This window comes from Plecotus auritus, assembly GCF_963455305.1.
Source record: "Plecotus auritus genome assembly, chromosome: 7".
Taxonomy (NCBI): Eukaryota; Metazoa; Chordata; class Mammalia; order Chiroptera; family Vespertilionidae; genus Plecotus; species Plecotus auritus.
In genome coordinates this window covers 80,932,089-80,950,967 of record NC_137774.1, presented here as the reverse complement: position 1 = coordinate 80,950,967, position 18,879 = coordinate 80,932,089, and the positions used below count along the sequence as shown (strand labels likewise).

The 18,879-nt window shown below is 43.2% G+C and overlaps 1 protein-coding gene and 1 pseudogene across 2 annotated transcripts in view; both read right to left on the bottom strand.

Annotated features, from left to right (window-relative positions):
- Positions 1-18,879, bottom strand: part of SHISA9 (shisa family member 9) — a 301,910-nt gene that overhangs the window by 39,898 nt on the left and 243,133 nt on the right. The gene's annotated exons all lie outside the window — the stretch shown is intronic.
- Positions 1-18,879, bottom strand: part of LOC308254471 (EF-hand calcium-binding domain-containing protein 14-like) — an 88,042-nt pseudogene that overhangs the window by 2,088 nt on the left and 67,075 nt on the right. The window lies entirely within an intron of this gene.

The window sequence follows — 18,879 nt, the reverse complement described above, 5'->3', positions numbered from 1 at the left end:
TGCCCTCCAGCATCTGTCCTGAGTTTGAAGGAAGCCTAAGACCAGGAAGACCCAGGGCCTGGCTCGGCTTGGAGGGCTCGGCCTGAGGATCAGTCCAGCGTCCGGGGAGACCCAGCCCTGCTGTCAGGGCTTGGGGGGGTGCAGCACGGATGGGCAAAGGCAACTCAGCCCGCCTGAAGGGCTCCTGCCCAGAGGTCTAGGTATTCTGGCACCAGGGGACTCTGGGCAACTCACATGTGCCTCCTCCACTCAGGCCACTCTGGGGGCGGCAGAGGTGGCCATGGGCTCCTGCCCCTGGCCAGCAAGGAACAATATCTTTTCTTAAATACACTTTTTATTGTAAAACTGTTTTAGATTTCCAGAAATACAGCAAAGATAGTATCCCACATATACCAGAGCCCCCTGTTACTAATATCATCTATTGGTATAATTAATGCAGAAATATTGCTCACTAAAGCCCCAGTCCATTCAAGTTCACTTAGATTTTACTACTGTCCTTTTTCTGTTCTAGCATCTCATCCTGGTGCCACATTCAACTTAGTCGTCCTGTTTCCTTAGGTTCCTCCGGGCTGTGCGTTTCTCAGACTTCCTTGTTTGAGCAGTACTGGTCGGGTATTTTTAGAATGGCCCTCAACTGAAATTTGTCTGATGCTTTTCTCATGACTGAACCTGCATTATGGATTTGGGGAGAGGAAAACCATAGAGATAAAGGGACATTCTTGTCATAACATATCAGAGATAGGTACTAGGGTGACTTATCACTATTGACATGAACCCAAACCAGCTGGCTGAGGCAGTGTTTACCAAGTTTTTCCACTGAAGTTACTCTGTTTCCCTCTTTTTCATATCATATTCCTTGGAAGGAAGTCACTATAACCAGCCCACATGTAAGGATAGAGTATCTGTATTAATTATTTGAATTCTTCTTCATTCCCATTTACTTGTTTATTCTATCATTTATTTCTATCAATTTGGACACACGAAGAACACATTTTATACTCTTGGGTTATAATCCAATGCTAATTATTTTGTTTTGTTGCTCAAATTGTTCCAGGTTTGGGAATTGTAAACTCTTCCAGTTGGCTCTCACGTCCCCTTGACATACCTACATCACTTTTTTTTTTTGAGAACTACTTTATCTCCATGTCCTGGAAGATGGTTCAGGCTCGTCTTGTACATTTCCTGCCCAGGAAACCAAGACAACGTAATGGGGCAACCATGAGAAGAAGAGGGTGTTAGGTTTCCATAAGGCCCCTCTGGACTCAGATTCCTGGACACATTCCAGGTTATTCCCTTGTCTCCGAATTGGACAAATGAGAGCAAATAGGCAGGAGATGTTCTTTCAGAGCCCATTTCACTGGTAAGAGAATAGACCTTCAGAAATCATCACAGAGCTCTGGTTTTCAGTCCTATTTTCCTTTCTATCCGTTCCAAACCTTTATGGGCAGCATCCTTTTCAAGAGAAAACCTGAAAATTATAGCTTGCTACACCATGTAGATTTTTCTCTGGCCACAAGCAAGCAAAAATAAATAAATAAACAAATAAAATCAAAATTACCTTGAATTTGTCAGAGGAGAACATAACAGGCTAGGCTCTCATCAGCAAAGATTTATGTAGAGAAAGAATTAAGCCCATCTTACTGAATCTTGGTGGCAGGGATTTGCAATGAAGAACAAAATGTGCATATATCATTGTAAAACCTTTGGCAGATGAAGCTTTTGTGCTACCCAAGGACATGCAAAAAAATTATTCTCACCACTTAAGATGGGAAAATTTTAAAAACTGAGGTTGTTAAATAAATATGTACTTAATGTTCACTTTTGGCCAGTTTTTATGCAGGCTCTGGGGAATGAAGATACATTTCAAATCTCAGGTTGTGCTCCAAGGAGATGACAGTGTAGGGTGGGAGGCAGACCAGAAATATGGCAGGCGAGATGGAGGAGGTTAAAATCAGCATGGCTAGTGCTATGATGCAGCAACCGACAGAGCTCTGTGAAAGCACAAGGCAGAGGGTACCAAACCCAGTTTTAGAAAGCCTTCTTCATCCACATTGTGTAAAAGGGAGACTATCAAAGACAGTAACAAGAAGAGGAGACCATGTTAATTTAGAGAGACACTGCATGTATGTTCAAGAAACTACAATTTCTTGGTTTCGCTTCCTTTATTGGAAACAGGACATGTCTAAGGTGGCTAAAGTCCATTGGTGGCTCAGCATCACCATTATAAATACAAAAGGTGGTCTATGCTCACAGTGGCCCATTTCATCAGATCACGTAACAGTGAGTGGTTGCCCCTTCACTCAGTAGCCGCAGAGTGGCGTGGTTGTTCAGTTTCTTCTCTTCCCTCTGCCCTCCTTCTCATAATTCCATCTATTTAATCATTGTTTCTTTTCTCCTCCATCATGCTGAGTCTGCTTTACCCACTGCACAGTGAGCAGCAGCCAGTCCTCTCATATCATTCTTTCAAGCCCTAATATGTTATGAGATTTCAAACAAGATACCCAATTTGTTAGAATAAACTCTAAAGTAACAATTAGCCTGTGGAAAAATACTATTTTCTTCTGCAAATGCTCTCCTTTTTTTCCTACATCTTTCCAAGGTAACTCTGAGTCATATTACCAGTGTCAGCTTAACATCATGCCCTCCAAGGGACCTTCCTAATCCCATCATATCCTAAATACACCTGCAGTTTCTGTATTAGTTTGCTAGGGCTGCCATAACTAAGTATCTCAGACTGGGGGAGCTTAACAACAGAAGTTCATTTTCTCGCAGTCCTGAAGGCTGGAAGACCAAGATCAAGGTGTCAGTAGAGTTGGCTCCTTCTGAGAATGGTGAGGGAGAATCCATGCCAGGCCTCTCGCCTAGCTTTTGGTAGTTTGCTGGCAATCTTTGGAGTCCTTTGGCTTATAGATGTACCACCCCCATCTCTGTCCCTTCATCTTCACGTTGTGTTCTTCCCGTGTGCACGTCTGTGTCCAAATTCCCCTTTTTAATAAGGATACTAGTCATATTAGATTAGAGGGCCACCCTACTCCAGTATGACCTCATCTGAATTAATTACAGTAGTTTCCCCTTATTTGCGGGGATACATTCCAAGACCCCCAGTGGTTGCCTGAGACCGTGAATAGTCCCGAACCTTATATATATATTATGCTTTTTCCTACACATGCATACCTATAATAAAGTTTAATTTACAAATTAAGTACAGTAAGAGATTAACAACAACAATAATAAAATAGAACAATTACAACAATATACTGTAATAAATGTTGGGTGAATGTGGTCTGTCTCTCTATTGCTCTCTTGAAGTATCTAATTGGACTGTACTCACCTTTGCATGTAAAGGAAGCATTTTCTGGCTTCTCTTTGGCGTATCTGAATTGCCAGTATCACTACTCATATCCTTTGTGACCGTTATTAAGTAACATAAAGGTGATGTGAACACAAGCACTGCCTATCGTAACAGATGTGATAACCAAGATGGCTGTTCAGTGACTAAAGGTTAGGGAGCAGTGTATGTAGTGAATACATGGTTCACATCACGAACAAGACAGAGGGAGATTTCATCACTCTACACAGAACAGTTGCAATTTAAAACTTATGAACTGTTTATTTCTGGAATTCCTCCCCTCCCCATATTTTCACACTGCAGTTGGCCATGGGTACCTGAGACCCCAGAAAGCAAAAACACAGATAAGTGGGCCTACTGTATTCCTACAATGACTTATTCCCAAACAAGGTCCATTCTGAGGTCCTGGGGGCTAGGACTTCAACATATCAATTTGGGGGGGCGGACACAATTCAACATGTAACACTCCTTAACTCTCTTCTTCATCCATATGAATACTGCTATTTGTTTTCAATGCCTGTTGTCCCAGACCTCTGAAGTCAGGGAATTTATCCTCCCTATCCCTCCATTCCAGGGCCTAGCCTAGCTCCTTGCATGGAAATGAATTCAAATACAGGAAAAGATAAGGAAAAAGGAATATTTTTCAGGCACCCGCTATGTGACAGGCAGTCACATAGAAAAATGCATTGCATGTGCTGGCTTAGCAACAGCTATTTTAGTTGCTTTGAAATTTGTTTTTATCTTTTTTGACTGGATATGCAATGGATAAGTGTTCTGTTTATGGGCCATTTGATGCCTGGGACAGCAAATAATAACAACAACAAAAAGCAAAGCAATATAACAAATGAGAAAACTGGGCTCTTCCTGACATTCAGGATACTACACTGCTCATGTGTGTACCTTCCAAGTGAGAATATGGCACTCGTGCCCATGGGTAGAAGATGAAATATGCCTCCATCAAATCTCAGGTAAAGATGATTCTACAGAGGAGTTGGAGGAGCCTACAGACAGTCCCACATCAGGGGCTGTTGGAGGAATGTTTCAGTGTGCACCAAAAAGGCCTTCAGCTCATGCTTCGGTTGAAGATTCACAATCACGGGGGCATACTACTCTGATTTCCCTATCAACCTATCAGCCTCAAAAATTTTGTCTATTAAATTAGTCACTTAATTGAGCTGCAAATCTCTCCCACTTAGCTTGGAAATTCCATTTTTAAGGGCCTGTCACAAAGCGTATAAGTGAACGATTATGAGATTCACAGTCATGGACACCCCTCTTCCAGATCTTCTCAAGTTCTGCCAATAGCTTTCTCTGTCACTCAAAATGCCAATTCCTTTTCTTGAGAATGCTTTGAGAGAAAAGCAAAGTTATTGAGATAGAATAGATCATTGAGAGACAGAAGACGGGTTCAAATCTATCACCTGTAAGGCTTTAGGCAAATTAACTGACCTTTGGCACCTCCCTTCATTGCATATAAAAAGGGGGGTGGGAATGGAAAACTAAGTTTCATCAAATGCAGCACACAAGTGAACAAAAGAATTGAAAACAGCATTTCGAAGAGATATTCACATACTCGTGTATGTCCAAGATGCAGAAGCAACCCAAGTGTCTGTTGATGGGATGAATGCTATACAGACTGTGGTATATTCATACATTGGAATGTTTTTCAGCTTCAAAAATAAAGGGAAGTCTGATGGGCACCACAACCTGAACCCTGAGGACATGTGTTAAGTGAAATAAGCCAGTTACAAAAAACTCATACCGTGTGATTCCATTTATATGAGGCACCTAGAGTAGTCAAATCCATAGAGACAGAGAGTAGAATGATAGTTGCCATGGGGCTGGGGAGAGGAAGAATAGGGAGTTAGTATTTAATGGGTAGAGAGTTTCAGTTTTGCAAGATGAAAAAGTTCTAGAAATTGGTTTTGCAACAATGTGAAGATACTTAATGCTATTGAACTGTACATTTAGATGGTGATTATATGCTATGTATTCTTTACCACAATTTGAAAACCCCACACTTATCAAATGCTTTACCCACATGCCCTTCATTATACCCAAATCCACTCTATAAATTACTGAGGCAAAGAGAGGCTTTGAACTACTTATTCAAGATCACAAGTAGCAGAGACAAAGCCCAAAGCCAGTGCTTTTGTCTCCATCCTATCTGATTATTTATGACAAGTTCAGGACGGGAAAGGATAAAACAAGACATGTCCTGAAAACACTGGCCTTATTGGTTGACACACATAAATGTCTATAATGGTAAATCCTCTTTCCCATAATATTACCGTTTTTAAAAATGTCTTAATTATTGATGAGAGAGAGAGAGAGAGAGAGAGAGAGAGAGAGAAGAGAGAGATTGATCTGTTGCTCCACTTATGCACTGATTGATTGATTCTTGTATAAGCCCTGACTGGGGATCAAACCACAACCTTGTCGTATCGTGATGATGCTCTAACCAACTGAGCTATCTGGCCAGGGCAACATTACCATTTAAAAAAATATATCTTAGCCCAATAAAAACAACCTAATCATTTATTTCTCTAGGAACTCTCAGACTGTTAAATAAACCAAATCCCTTCTAATTACAGGTTGAGCACATTTATTCATTGAATAACCTACTTACCAAATAATCACCATGTCCAATCCTAGGCCAGGCATCTTTCTGGGGGCCAGGGAAAAAGAAAAGAATAAAACCCACCCTTGCCTTCGAGAAGCTCACAGTCCAATGGGGGTAGCAGACAAGGAGACAACTTCCCTATAACATATGTGATATTAAAAGTAGGTACAAAGATCAGAGGCAACCTCTGTTTCAAGACAGGGCATACCTTAGAGTCATCCCTCCTATACCAAATTTTTAAAAATTATTATCAAAATATTTTTTTAAATGCAAAATGAAACCACAAGGAAATATCATGGCATATGTATAAGAATAGCAAAAACAAAAACACTGACAATGTTAAGTCCTGGTGAAGATGCAGAGCAACTAAAATTCTCACATGCTGCTGGAAGGATGCAAATGGTACAACCCCTTTGGAAAAACTGTTTAGCAGTTTCTTAAAAAGTTAAACACATATTTATAATAGGACCAAACAATCCCACTCCTAGGTATTTAACCAAGAGGAACGAAAACTTATACTCACACAAAAACCTGCATGCTATGTAAAGTGGATTCATTCATAATCACCAGAAATGAAGAGCAAACGAAATGTCCTTCAGTTGCTGACTGACAAACAATCTGCAAACATCCATAGTAGTGAATACCTCTCAGGAATAAAAAGGAATGGCCTATTCATACACTCATTATGCTGAATGAAAGAAGGCAGATGCGCAATGCTAGATCCTATGTGATTCCATTTATGAGACATTCTGGAAAAGGCAAAACTGGAGAGACAGAAAACAGGTCTGTGGTTGCTAGGGGTTTGCAGGAGGGGTTGACTACAAAGGGACAGTCTTTGTAGAGAATTTGGGGGTAAACTGGGGGGAATGAAACCACATGTGTCATCTGTGGTGGTGACTACATGACTCCATGCACTTGTCCAAACTCATACAACCGTTCACCAAGAAGGATGAATTTTACTGAATATAAATGTAAAGTAAATGTTTAAAGATTTTCAAAATATGTAAAGACATCGCCCTGCTAAGAAATAATGTGTACTGCTGGCAGACCAGAAACTGTGAGGAATCTCTGAAACATGGGATTAGATTTAAAATGGAATCTGAGCCAGAGAGGAGAGCTGCAGAGGACAGATTCAAACATCCCAGAGGTGGTGGGTCCCGGAAACCGGAAGGGGTGAGGGTATTGCCAAGTTGTCAGTTTTGTGCGGCAGTGGAAGTAGCTGCTACATAAGTAGATCCCAAACCATCCTTCCTTTCCCCAAACTCTCTGCTTCTTCAGACTTCTGTGGCTTGAGACAGGGGTGGAGTCACAAATAATTCAACATGACAAATTTCTTTCAACAGAGCTGTGGGTAGTGAATTTATCTTAAAAGTTAGATAGGAAGAAGACACCCTGAATATATCTATACTTTTTTGTTGTTATTGTTAATCCTCACCAGAGGATATTTTTCCATTGATTTTTAGAGAGAGAGTGGAAGGGAAGGGGAGAGACAGAGAGAGAAAACATCAATGTGAGAGAGACACATCAGTTGGTTGTCTCCTGCACTCGCCCCAACCAGGGCGAGGGATTGAGCCTGCATCTGAGGTACATGCCTTTGAATCGAACCCGGGACCCTTCAGTCTGTGGGCCACTGTTCTATCCACTGAGCCAAACTGGCTAGGGCTATACTTCTTTGTGGGAGCCAAGAGGTAAAGTGTAAAAGTATTAAAAACAGTTTTCATTCATTCAACAAACACTTCAGGGACACTACATGTCTAGACCTAATCGCCACTTGGAGCTCTAAGTCATAGGTTCCTGGCCAATCTAAGTTAAGGAACTGTGTTAGCCAGAGTCCTTTGCCTAAAGGCTCTTAGGAAAGTTTTCTAACTGACCAGCAACTTCCTCATATAATAAAGGTCGATGTCCTGGGCCAACATCAACCCAAAGAAAGAAATCTAAACTAATATTTCAAGTCTTGTCCCACCCATTCCATCCTGCTCCCAACACAGCACTTTAACACACATCCTTCTGTCAGAAAGAAGTAGCAGAGGGAGGTATGGGCTGTGACTGGTCCTCGTTACAGCAAAAAAACTCTATTGCCACCCAATGGCCTTTTCTCATTCTTTAATTTTCCAATTAGGCCATGAATTGTTGAATCTAAAACTATTCATTCACAGGAAGGAGAGAACTTGCACTTTCTCCAGCCCCACCTTCCTTCTCATCACTGGGCTGAGGCCAGGAGGCATGCTTATTTAACAGAACAGTTCCTTCAATTACTTGAGAAAAAAAGGAGAGGCATTGTGGGTTTGCTTGAGTGTGAATCCTGGCTCTGCCTTTGAGTGGCTGTATGACTGAGTAAATTTCTTAATGTCTCCAATTCTTTGTTTCCTCGGCTATAAAACAGTGATAATCATAGTACCTCTCGTGTAATGATGTTGTGAGGATAAAATAAGATAAAGCGTGTAAAGATGCTTATGCCTAGCACCTGGTCAACACTCAATAGATATTAGGGCAGTGGTTCTCAACCTTTCTAATGCCGCGACCCTTTAATACAGTTCCTCATGTTGTGGCGACCCCCAACCATAAAATTATTTTCGTTGCTACTTCATAACTGTAATTTTGCTACTGTTAATGAATCGTAATGTAAATATCTGTGTTTTCCAATGGTCTTAGGCTCTACAGCAGTGATTCTCAACCTGTGGGTAATGACCCACAGGTTGAGAACCGCTAGCAGGGTCGCCTAAGAGCATCGGAAAACACAGATATTTACATTAAGATTCATTAACAGTAGCAAAATTCCAGTTATGAAGTAGCAACAAAAATAATTTTATGGTTGGGGGTCGCCACAACATGAGGAACTGTATTAAAGGGTCGCGGCATTAGAAAGGTTGAGAACCACTGCTCTAAGGCCTCATCGACCCATGGCTGGAGGCTGGCTCCTCTCTTCCATGTTCCCAGGTCTCTGGCACAGACAGAGGCATGGGGGTGAGACGTTGTCTGTGTTGCTGGGGACAGGAGGGCTCCCCCAGAATCTCAGAGCTAATGACTCTGCCAAGTGTTTAAATGCTGAGGGCTGTAAATGAGGCTCATCTGTCAGCCGTGGGTGGCACCAGCCCCATCTGCTGTGTCAGGAGCCCGGAGAGTGACTGGAGGAAGTGACTTACAACGCGTGAGGCCCTAGATCCATGGCAGAAGCCTCCTCAGGAGATTGTAGAACTGTGTACCCTGAAGACTCTTCCAGTCCCTTCAAAAATTTTACAGATGGGAAACAATTAAAAAATGGAAACCACCAAGACCTAAAGAGGAAGTACACTTGTCCATGGTCACTCAGCAAATGTACATTAGTGCCAGGATCAGTTGAGAGGCAAGTCTCCAGAATTCTACATTATTTCTCTCTCCACACATACACCTGACCCAACCTACACCTAACCATGGCTGGAGAAGATTCTCTGAGAACTTGAGAATAAAACTCCCAGTTCTCTTCTCTATGTGCACATTGTTCTTCCGGTGCAAGCACCTCATCGTCTCTATAAATTCTTTGAATAGACCTGTCTGTTCTTTTGTTCATTCTTTCATTCATTCATTCAATAGGTATTTTGAAGTGCCTCTATGTGCAAAGTGTCATCCCAGGCATTGTGAATATATCAATGAAAATATGGACCAAGTTCCTGCCTCATAATTTAGTGGGCAGGATGGATATTAGGCAAAAAGAAAATCCCAAGAATGGATATATACTTACAAAGTATGTCCATTTTTTAATAGAAAAAGTATTGGGCACTAGTTGTGCCTAATTTGTGTGTTGGGGGTATTATGAAGAGCTGATTGCCACACTCCCCCCATGCTTCTTTTTATGAAGTGACGCTTCCTCACTGGGCAGATGGCCATAGGGCAGCCAGAGTCCCATGAAGAGTTTGCACAAGAGAAACAGACAAGAAAGGAGTCAAATTCCAGGAGGGTTGAATTTTCAAAACACAGCTTTGGTATGGATGGATGAGCATTTGCTAAGTTAGTGTTTGGTTTTTGGCCCAGAAGACGTGAGGAATTCTGGGCTATAGGAGAGGGCAAAGTTAGATAAGAGAGCAACTGATTAGCTGTGGGTATATACTCTCTGAGACAGGGTTCTGTATGCTGCGCATGGTAGGAATTAAACGTAGATCTCCACAGCTCAGATCCCCAAGCACATCGGAGAGTTTGGCCCTGGATCAGAAAGAGTCCTAGCTGGTGGGCAGGGAGAAGAAAATTCAAAGAGAATCAGGCTTTCCCCATTAGCAAATGTGGAGGTTCCCTATCCCTGGGTCTTCAAAGATCAAAGTGTGGCAAATGGCCTATAATTGGAATTTGGTGTCCTCCCAGTCTTGGAGTAACCACACAGATGAATAACACCAACTCAACATCATGGCTTAGCTATTGTCTCAACCAGAGATTAAAAGCAGGAAAAAGAGGAGATGTGGGTGATTTGAGAGCTGCAGCCCTATAAGGCCATTATCTGTCTTGAGTTTCAGCCCACCCTACCACCCACTCCTCCATCTGAGGTTATAATATAACAATAAGCCTGCAATTATATTTTACTTGTTAAAAAAATAGTGTTGAGTCAAAAGCCAGCTTACAGATGTAACTGGCACCACCAGTTATGTAAGTGAGAGGGGCCAAGCCTTGGGCTAAATTCAGAAACCCCAGTGCGAGTCCACGCTCTGGGGTCTGTCTGTCTGGCTGACCTGAGCCAGGCCTCCCAGCAGCCTTGGCCCTGGCTGGAATAGAACAACCAGACCCAAGAGAGATTGTGGTTGAGATCTGGACTCTGAAAGGAGGCTCTGGAACTTGAACAGACCCTGGGGTCAGGACAAAGAGGCACAGCAGCAGGAGTGGCATGGACCCCATGCTCAGGGACTGAAAAAGAGAATGAGCACCTTTTCAGGTGCAAGGATAGATGTCTCCTGTCAGCCAAGAACTAGACCAGAAGATGTACCCATCAGTAGAAGCCACTGAGGACACATAATCAAGGCCAGATGTAAGCCTCCTCTGAGTCTAGATGTGATCTTGGGGACAAAGGGGAGGTAAAATAGATTGAGTAAGGAAATCTTAATTGACTGATGTGTTTAACATTAGGAAGAATAAGAACCTAAAACAGAGATTAAGCTAAATTATAAATATAAATATATGTATATATGCATCTATTTATATATATATGTATATATTAAAATAGGTATATATTTATTTATATTTATATCTTAGCTTAATCTTTGTTTAATATAATTATATAATCTTCATTCATTATATTATATATAATAGATTCATATATAATTTATTTACATATTAAATAAGTATATTTTATATTTACATATGATTTCTATATTTTACATATATATATATGTATCTATATATATTTACATTTCAGAGAAAGAGAGAATGAAGAATATACCTTGGTTTGAATCCCAGTTTTGCCACTTGATAGCTATATGGCTTTGGCTTCAACTAGTTGCTCTCTCTTACTTGGTTCTCCTATAGGTGACATTCTAATCACAGTGACTCTCACTCCACCCACCCCTGGAAGCATGTGGATGCTAGTTTCATATAATAGCTAAACTAAAATGAGAGGAAAGTCTTAAGCATGTGGATGCCATTTTTTTATTGCAAACATGATAAAGGAGAGAAGGAGCGGCTATGGGCACTGTGAATCGAGACTGCTGAATGTGTGAGGTCCCACAAAGGGATTCATCACACCCAGTATGTGGACAGTGGCCCTGCTGAGAAGCACTGGAAGTAATCCCAGGCCCCTTTAAGACTAGCTGGAGAATGACTTTTAACCAGCCCTGCCTCCCTTATGGGTCGCATCTAACCCTCGCCTTCTGCCTGAGTATATGCCCACCTCAGCACCCAGCACTGGGCATGTCCACCCAAATCACAGAACTTTGCAGCCTCCAAAGAACTCTTCTCATCTGGCCACTCATTCACTGCTTATAACATCTCTGGGATATAGGATGGGTCATCTTCCCCTTTACAAGGGGAGAAGTGAAGCCCCAGAGCAAACACTCCACAGACAGATCTGGGACTGGAGCTCATATTATTTTACTCCACGTTCAACTCTCTTTTGAATTTGGACTGGGACCCAGCCATAGATTCCTCATGTCCTGGTCTTGGTCTGTTACACACAGTCAGGAAGTAACAGCTTGGAGCACAGTGTGACTTTTCCCCACATGAGGAGTTCTCCTTTCCCATCTCAGAGCTGCCTCCATCTCCTTGGCCCCTGTGGACCTCATGCTCCCACAGGCTTCCCAGGCTCTTGACCGGGAGACAGAACCTACAGCATAATCTTCACCTGAAACCAGGTTCTTCCTGCTATGCCTCCCTTTTCTGAAAGGAGGGCACACCACTCACCCACTGTCCAAGTCCCAGCCTCAGGCTTTCTCCTGGTACCATCTCACCCAAGCCCTAATGACAGACCAACCCTTATTCATCTTTTTCTTTAACGCTTCTCAAATATCACGTCCCCAGTTCCAGTTCACGTTTCCTGTCCTGATTCAGGCCATCACCAGCTCTCCTGGGACCACCGCTCAGGAAAGAGGAAAGGCACCCAGGGGCTCCCAGCTCTTCAACCCACAGGAGATGCCCAAGCCCATCCCAAGGATGGAGGGAAGCGTTCCTGAGCAGACTGCATGGCCAGACTTTCGGTGGCAGGAGGAGGAGAAATGTCTGTGTTCTCAGAACCCAGCATGAGGCTGGGCCCAGGGAAAAGTCATTTGTTATTGGGTAAACAAACAGGAGGCTGGAAGTTGTCATATGAGAAAGCCCCACAATAAAAAAACAAAAACAAGCAGAAATTGATTTTGTATTTTACAAATGGATGCAAACCAGAGGCATAGAATAATAAACACGAAATTAGAAAGGACTTTGGAAATCATCTAGTCCAATCTCTCATTTTGTGGTGGAGGGAAGAGGTGGGAAACTGAGACCTAGGGAGGGGATAGCGCATGTTTAAGGCCACAACATGAGCCAGCCTGTGGGCTCTGCCACAACTCTCACTCTGCAGTCAGCATGATGTTTCCCAGAATATCTTTTTCTCCCATTTCTTTTTCTAGTTAATATCTTCTCACCCTTCAAGACTCAATACAGCCGTCGCCTCCTCCAGGAAGCCTTCCCTGAACTCCCAAGCTGGGTTAGGTGCTCTACTCCCTTTGCCCCAACAGCCTTCTGGGCCTCCTCTGGCCTAGCATTTACTTATCAGACTCTATTGTAACTGCTGGGGGGTTTTTTGTTTGTTTGTTTTGTTTATCTTTTCCACTAGACCGCAGATTCTTAATTTTTGCACAATTGGCATCTTGGGCCAAGTCATTCTTTGTTGTGGGGGCTGGAATGTTTTCATAGCATCCTTGGTCTGCATCCACTAGATACCAGTAGCACACCCCTCCCCCATAAAGTTGTGGCAACAAAGATGTCTCCAGGCATTGCCAGATGTCCCTGGGGTGATAGGGAGGGTGGGAGAGCAAAATTGCCCCCGGTTGATAACCGCTAATCTAGACTGAGATCTCTGAGACCAGAAAGAGTATCTTCTTGTCTTGTATACTATATTATGCAGCACAGGGCCTCTGACACAGTCAACAAACTGAGTCTACACTTACGAATAATGTGTGTGGGGGGATGAGGGGATGGGGGTGCGAGTGTGTATATGCACACACACACTGCCCATGCCATTCCCGCGTGGTTTTCAAAATAATTTGTCAAAGGATACAAGACTGTTTTTTTATGGGATGCATTCCACATTTCTGTGTGTTTATGTTGCATTGTTAAAGCAAAGGGAACAGAAAATGTTGGCACTAGCTAGTCAGAATTAACAACCCTTTGTTTCTGGATTGGTGTATGTGTGTGTGTGTGTGTGTGTTCATCTCTTTTGACTGATAACAGTTCCCTTTTAAACAATTTCACTTGGAGAAGAAAATAAATGTTCAGTGAAACAAGAAAACCCTTCTCATAACAGAGACATTATCAGGTCATTAAAGCATCGTTACATATTGAGCTCCTAATGCATTGATCTTTACTTGGGAGCACATGACAATCACAAGGAGGGATTTTTACTGCCAGATGAACAGATTGGGAAGTAAGATATTATGAAATGTCCTCTTAACTGAAAGATAAGTAATTAGGTGACAAGCAAAATACATTATTTGGTGTTTCAAAATATTTCCACTTCATCGCTAGTTCATTAAAATCCTGCCTCTTCTCTCATAGCCCACCAGGAATTTACAGCAAGATTATTTACCCAACCAAAACAAAAAAAAATTATCAAGATAAGTGAATTGTGATTAAGTCATATGATTGTTTTTAACACTTTTCTAAGAGCCTAGGAGACAGGCAAAAACAGTCGCTGGAAGGCTGAATGATTGCTGTTGGTGGTGAATGATGTTTCATTATTATTTCCCACAAAAAGGAACTGAGGGGCCATGGATGATGCCACAAGAAGGAAGAATAGGCCACACCGTAATCAAGAAGACTGTGCATCTTTGAAGTGGCCCTGTGTGCTGATTTGATGCCGTGACTAATGACTGGACTCAAATTACCCTGGGGAAGAGCAATCAGGGAGTTACTTGGTTTCGGGCAACCTTGTATTCCTAATGCCACCTGTTTGTTTACATAAGGGCTGCTTAAGCACTTGGTACCATAAAGATGCACAGGAGTTATAAATAGGGAGCTGTCCAAACTCCTGACCATCTCTGCAGAACCAAGTTCATACTCACTGATTAACCAATTTGAAAAGCAAATGATTTAATAAGAGCAATAAGCAAGGCAGAGTCCCTGGTTTTGTTGTTTAGTTTTTTAAATTAGCCTTGAGTCCCAAAAGTTAAAAGAAGCAAAATATATTCTTGGGTTAGATTTTTTTTTTTTCCTCACCAGGAATATTAGGTTGATAAAGGCAGAAGAAATGGGGTAAGATAAGAAAGAGGGAAGAAGGGAGAGAGGGAGAGGAAGAGAGAGAGAGGGAAGGGGGAAGGAAGAAAGGAAGGAAAAAGGGAGGTAAAAGGGAGGGAGGGAGGGAAGGAGGGAGGGAGGGAGGGAGGGAGGGAGGGAGGGAGGGAGGGAGGAAGGAAGGAAAGAGGGAGAGAGGGAGGGAGGGGAAGAGGGAGGGAGGAAGGAACAAAGGAAGGAAAGAAGGAAAGAAGGAAGGAAGGAAGGAAGGAAGGAAGGAAGGAAGGAAGGAAGGAAGGAAGGAAATTTTCTTACATATATACAGCATACCAAACACTAAGAGTAGCATTTGAACTTGGATTATCCTATATAATAAAAGGCTAATATGCAAATTGTCCCCTCAAGGGGGAGTTCAACCAGGGGGTGGGGGCCTGCTGTCCAACTGCCCATGGCCCCTCCCCCCGGCTGGCCTGGCCCAATTGACCTCAAACGGGGTGAGCCGGCCAGACCCCGCCCGTGCATGAATTCGTGCACTGGGCCTCTAGTTTCATATAATAGCTAAACTAAAATGAGAGGAAAGTCTTATTATTATTACTAGAGGCCCGGTGCATGAAATTCATGCACAGGGGTGGGAGGGGTGTGTGTCCCTCAGCCCAGCCTGCACCCTCTCCAATCTGGGACTCCTTGAGGTATGTCTGACTGCCTGTTTAGGCCCGATCCCACCGGGCCTAAATGGACAGTCGAATATCCCTCTCACAATCCAGGACTGCTGGCTCCCAACTGCTCGCCTGCCTGCCTGCCTGATTGCCCCTAACCACTTTTTCCTGCCAGCCTGATCACTCCCTAACCACTCCCCTGCCAGCCTGATCAACGCCTAACTGCTCCCCTGCCAGCCCAATTGCCCCAAACTGCCCTCCCTTGTTAGCCTGGTCGCCCTTAACTGCCCTCCCTTGCTGGCCTGGTCACCCCAAAATGCCCTCCCCTGCTGGCCTTGTCGCCCCCAACTGCCCTCCCCTGCAAGCCTGGTCCCCCCCCCCACAACTGCCCTCTCCTGCCAGCCTGGTCACCCCTATCTGCTCTCCTCTGCAGGCCTGGTCCCTCCTAAATGCCCTCCCTTGCTGGCCATCTTGTGGTGGCCATCTTGTGTCCACATGGGGATGGCCATCTTGTGTGTTGGATTGACAGTCAATTTGCATATCACTCTTGTATTAGATAGGATCATTTAACACATGTGAAAAGGATTAGATAGAGAAAGCAGTTCACTCAGCATCACATAGTTAATGTTGCATGCTTATGGTATGTATAGGTATCTATGTGTACACACAATTGTAAAATGACCATGTCACTTCCTAAAATGCTCCAATGGTTCCCCATTCTCTGAGGATAAGATGACAGTCCTTAACCTGCATACACAGACCCTGCCCACCTCTCCAGCCTCAGGCCACTCCCCCTCACTCACACTTTCAGCCACCTGGCCTCCTTTAAGTTTCCCAAATGTCCTGTGTCTTTCTCTCCTAGGGCAGGACCTTTGCAAACACTGTTTTCCTTTGCCCCAAACACCCCCATTCATGCGCTCAGCCCTACCTAGTTAACCCCTCCCTTCCCACATGTCAGCTTTAAGGGGAGCCTGTCCTGACCCTCCCTGACATCAGCGGCCTCAGCACATCATACCTCCCAGGTGCATTACATCTATCCCACTTGCAATGTCACACCAGTCTCTGTGACTTGTTGATTAATGTGCAGCCCCTCCATTACACTAGATCAGTGGTCGGCAAACTGCAGCTTGTGAGCCACATGTGGCTCTTTGGCCCCTTGAGTGTGGCTCTTCCACAAAATACCACAGCCTGGGCGAGTCTATTTTGAAGAAGTGGCGTTAGAAGAAGTTTAAGTTTAAAAAATTTGGCTCTGAAAAGAAATTTCAATCGTGGTACTGTTGATAATTGGCTCTGTTGACTAATGAGTTTGCAAACCACTGCACTAGATGCATCTAAGTTCAGGGACTATTCCATTCACCACTGTATCCCCTGCATCTAGCCCAGCATATGGCACCCAGGGTGGCTCAATAGATATTTACCATAGGGATGAATACATGGACAAATTAACATGTATTTTAAATGTCTATATTTTTAAGTACATGTGCAAGAATTCAAAATTAAATCATGATGCCAGCAGGAGATGCAGTGCAACCCAGGAAAGCCCCAAGAAAAGAGAGTGACTCAGGGTTGGAACACGGAGCATCAGTTTCCACCCAGAGGGTTCATCCGTCATCATTAGTCTTGGGGGAAGCTAGAGACTGTGCTACAAAGACTGCATTATTCTCTGACTTCTGGCCCAGGCTGCTCGTAATTGTTCTAGAAATCCAAAGCCAGGAATCTGACAAAATGTTTTGTTTTTGTCTCTCTGTTAAAAATGATAGATAGGGTGCTTGTTTTGTCTCATAAATTCTTCAGTCAGAGTTGCGTTTTTCCATCCACATTTCACATTAAGGATTCCTTATGAACATAAGTATAAGAGAAATTTAATGAGATGATGATACTTTTTAAGCTCTATCTCTCTAATTAATACCCCAGAGAGGTATTTTTTTCTAACATAATGGCCTTTCAGTGTTAAAAGGGCTTCATATTATGGTAAAATATGTTAACTTTCTCGGCACTCTGACCCAACTGATAAAATGAAAAGAAAGCACATTTGTCTTCCCAGAGCTCTGTCACTGCAAATGGTGTTGTTCTCAGTATTTTCATAATGAACTAATCAACTCCGTATTCACTAATTGCATCTACATAAAAAAACTGATTACCCTGGAAAAGGGCTGGACTGCAATTGACCTTCCAACCAGACTTGGGAGGGGTGTGGATCATGTGGCAACTTAAGGCAGAGGAAATGGCCCAAACCAGGGCAGGGTACGTCTCTTCTCTGAGGTGTGAGTTCTCCCATGAAGTTGCCATATGCAAGGAGTTGGAAACCCAAAAGCTGGAAGCCACTTTCTGATTGCTAGGTAGGGGCCATGTCTCAGTAGATGTCACTATCCTTATGGAGAAAATAAAAACAACTATAATGATGACAATCACTCACTGAGTAAAGTGTTCATGTCAGACAGAATGCATGTACAATCTCCAATTCTCACGTCAACTCTATGAGGCAGATATGGATGCCACTGTTGCTGATAAAGAAACTGACAGGTGAAGAGACTCACCCAAAGCCACACAGCTGGTCAATGGCAGAAGTGGATGTGCATAATGCCCCTCTAACTTCACATCCTGGGCTCTTAGCCTCTCAGGGGATGATGAAAAAATAGGAAACCAGGTGCTGATGAGATGTGGAACAAATCCAAGATCTTTAGCTACTCCTAAGCTCTCACTGCTTCCTGGGCAGCTTTCTCCATGGCAGTAGTTCACAGCCTCTTCAAAGGCCCCCTCCTCCCTTTTCTGGTATGGTACAAAGAAATGATGCTGTGCAGTTCACCACAGCTGAGCACACAGGAAGACTACATTTCCCAGTCTCCTTTGCTGGTAGACTGGGACACGTGATCAAATGTTGGCCAATGGAGAGTTGCCAGAAGTAACTTAAGCCATTTCCAGGCCACTACTTTGGCCATATTGGAGGTCCTATGCTTGGATGGCATTGCTACAAGATGAAAGCAGGCTACCCAATATGCAGCAGAGTTTGTGTAAATAAGAAATAGAGGTTTATTGTATTAAGCTACGGAGTTTCAAGGTTTATTTATCTCTGGTCCACAGCCTAGCCTCACCTAACTAGACTATCCTCTCACAGAATAATCATATGTCTTTATTCTGCATCCAATCAACAGGCATTATTAAGCATCTCCTGTGTGCAAGGTACCAGAGATACAATGGCAATCAAGGCAGACATGGTTCTGGATCTCTGTGATGCTTAATTTTATGTGTCAACTTGATGGGGCACTAGATGCCCAGATATTTGGTCAAACATTATTGGTGTGTCTGTGAGGGTGTTTCTGGGTGATATTAACATTTGAATTCATTGACTAAGTAAAGCAGATTGTCTTCCCCAA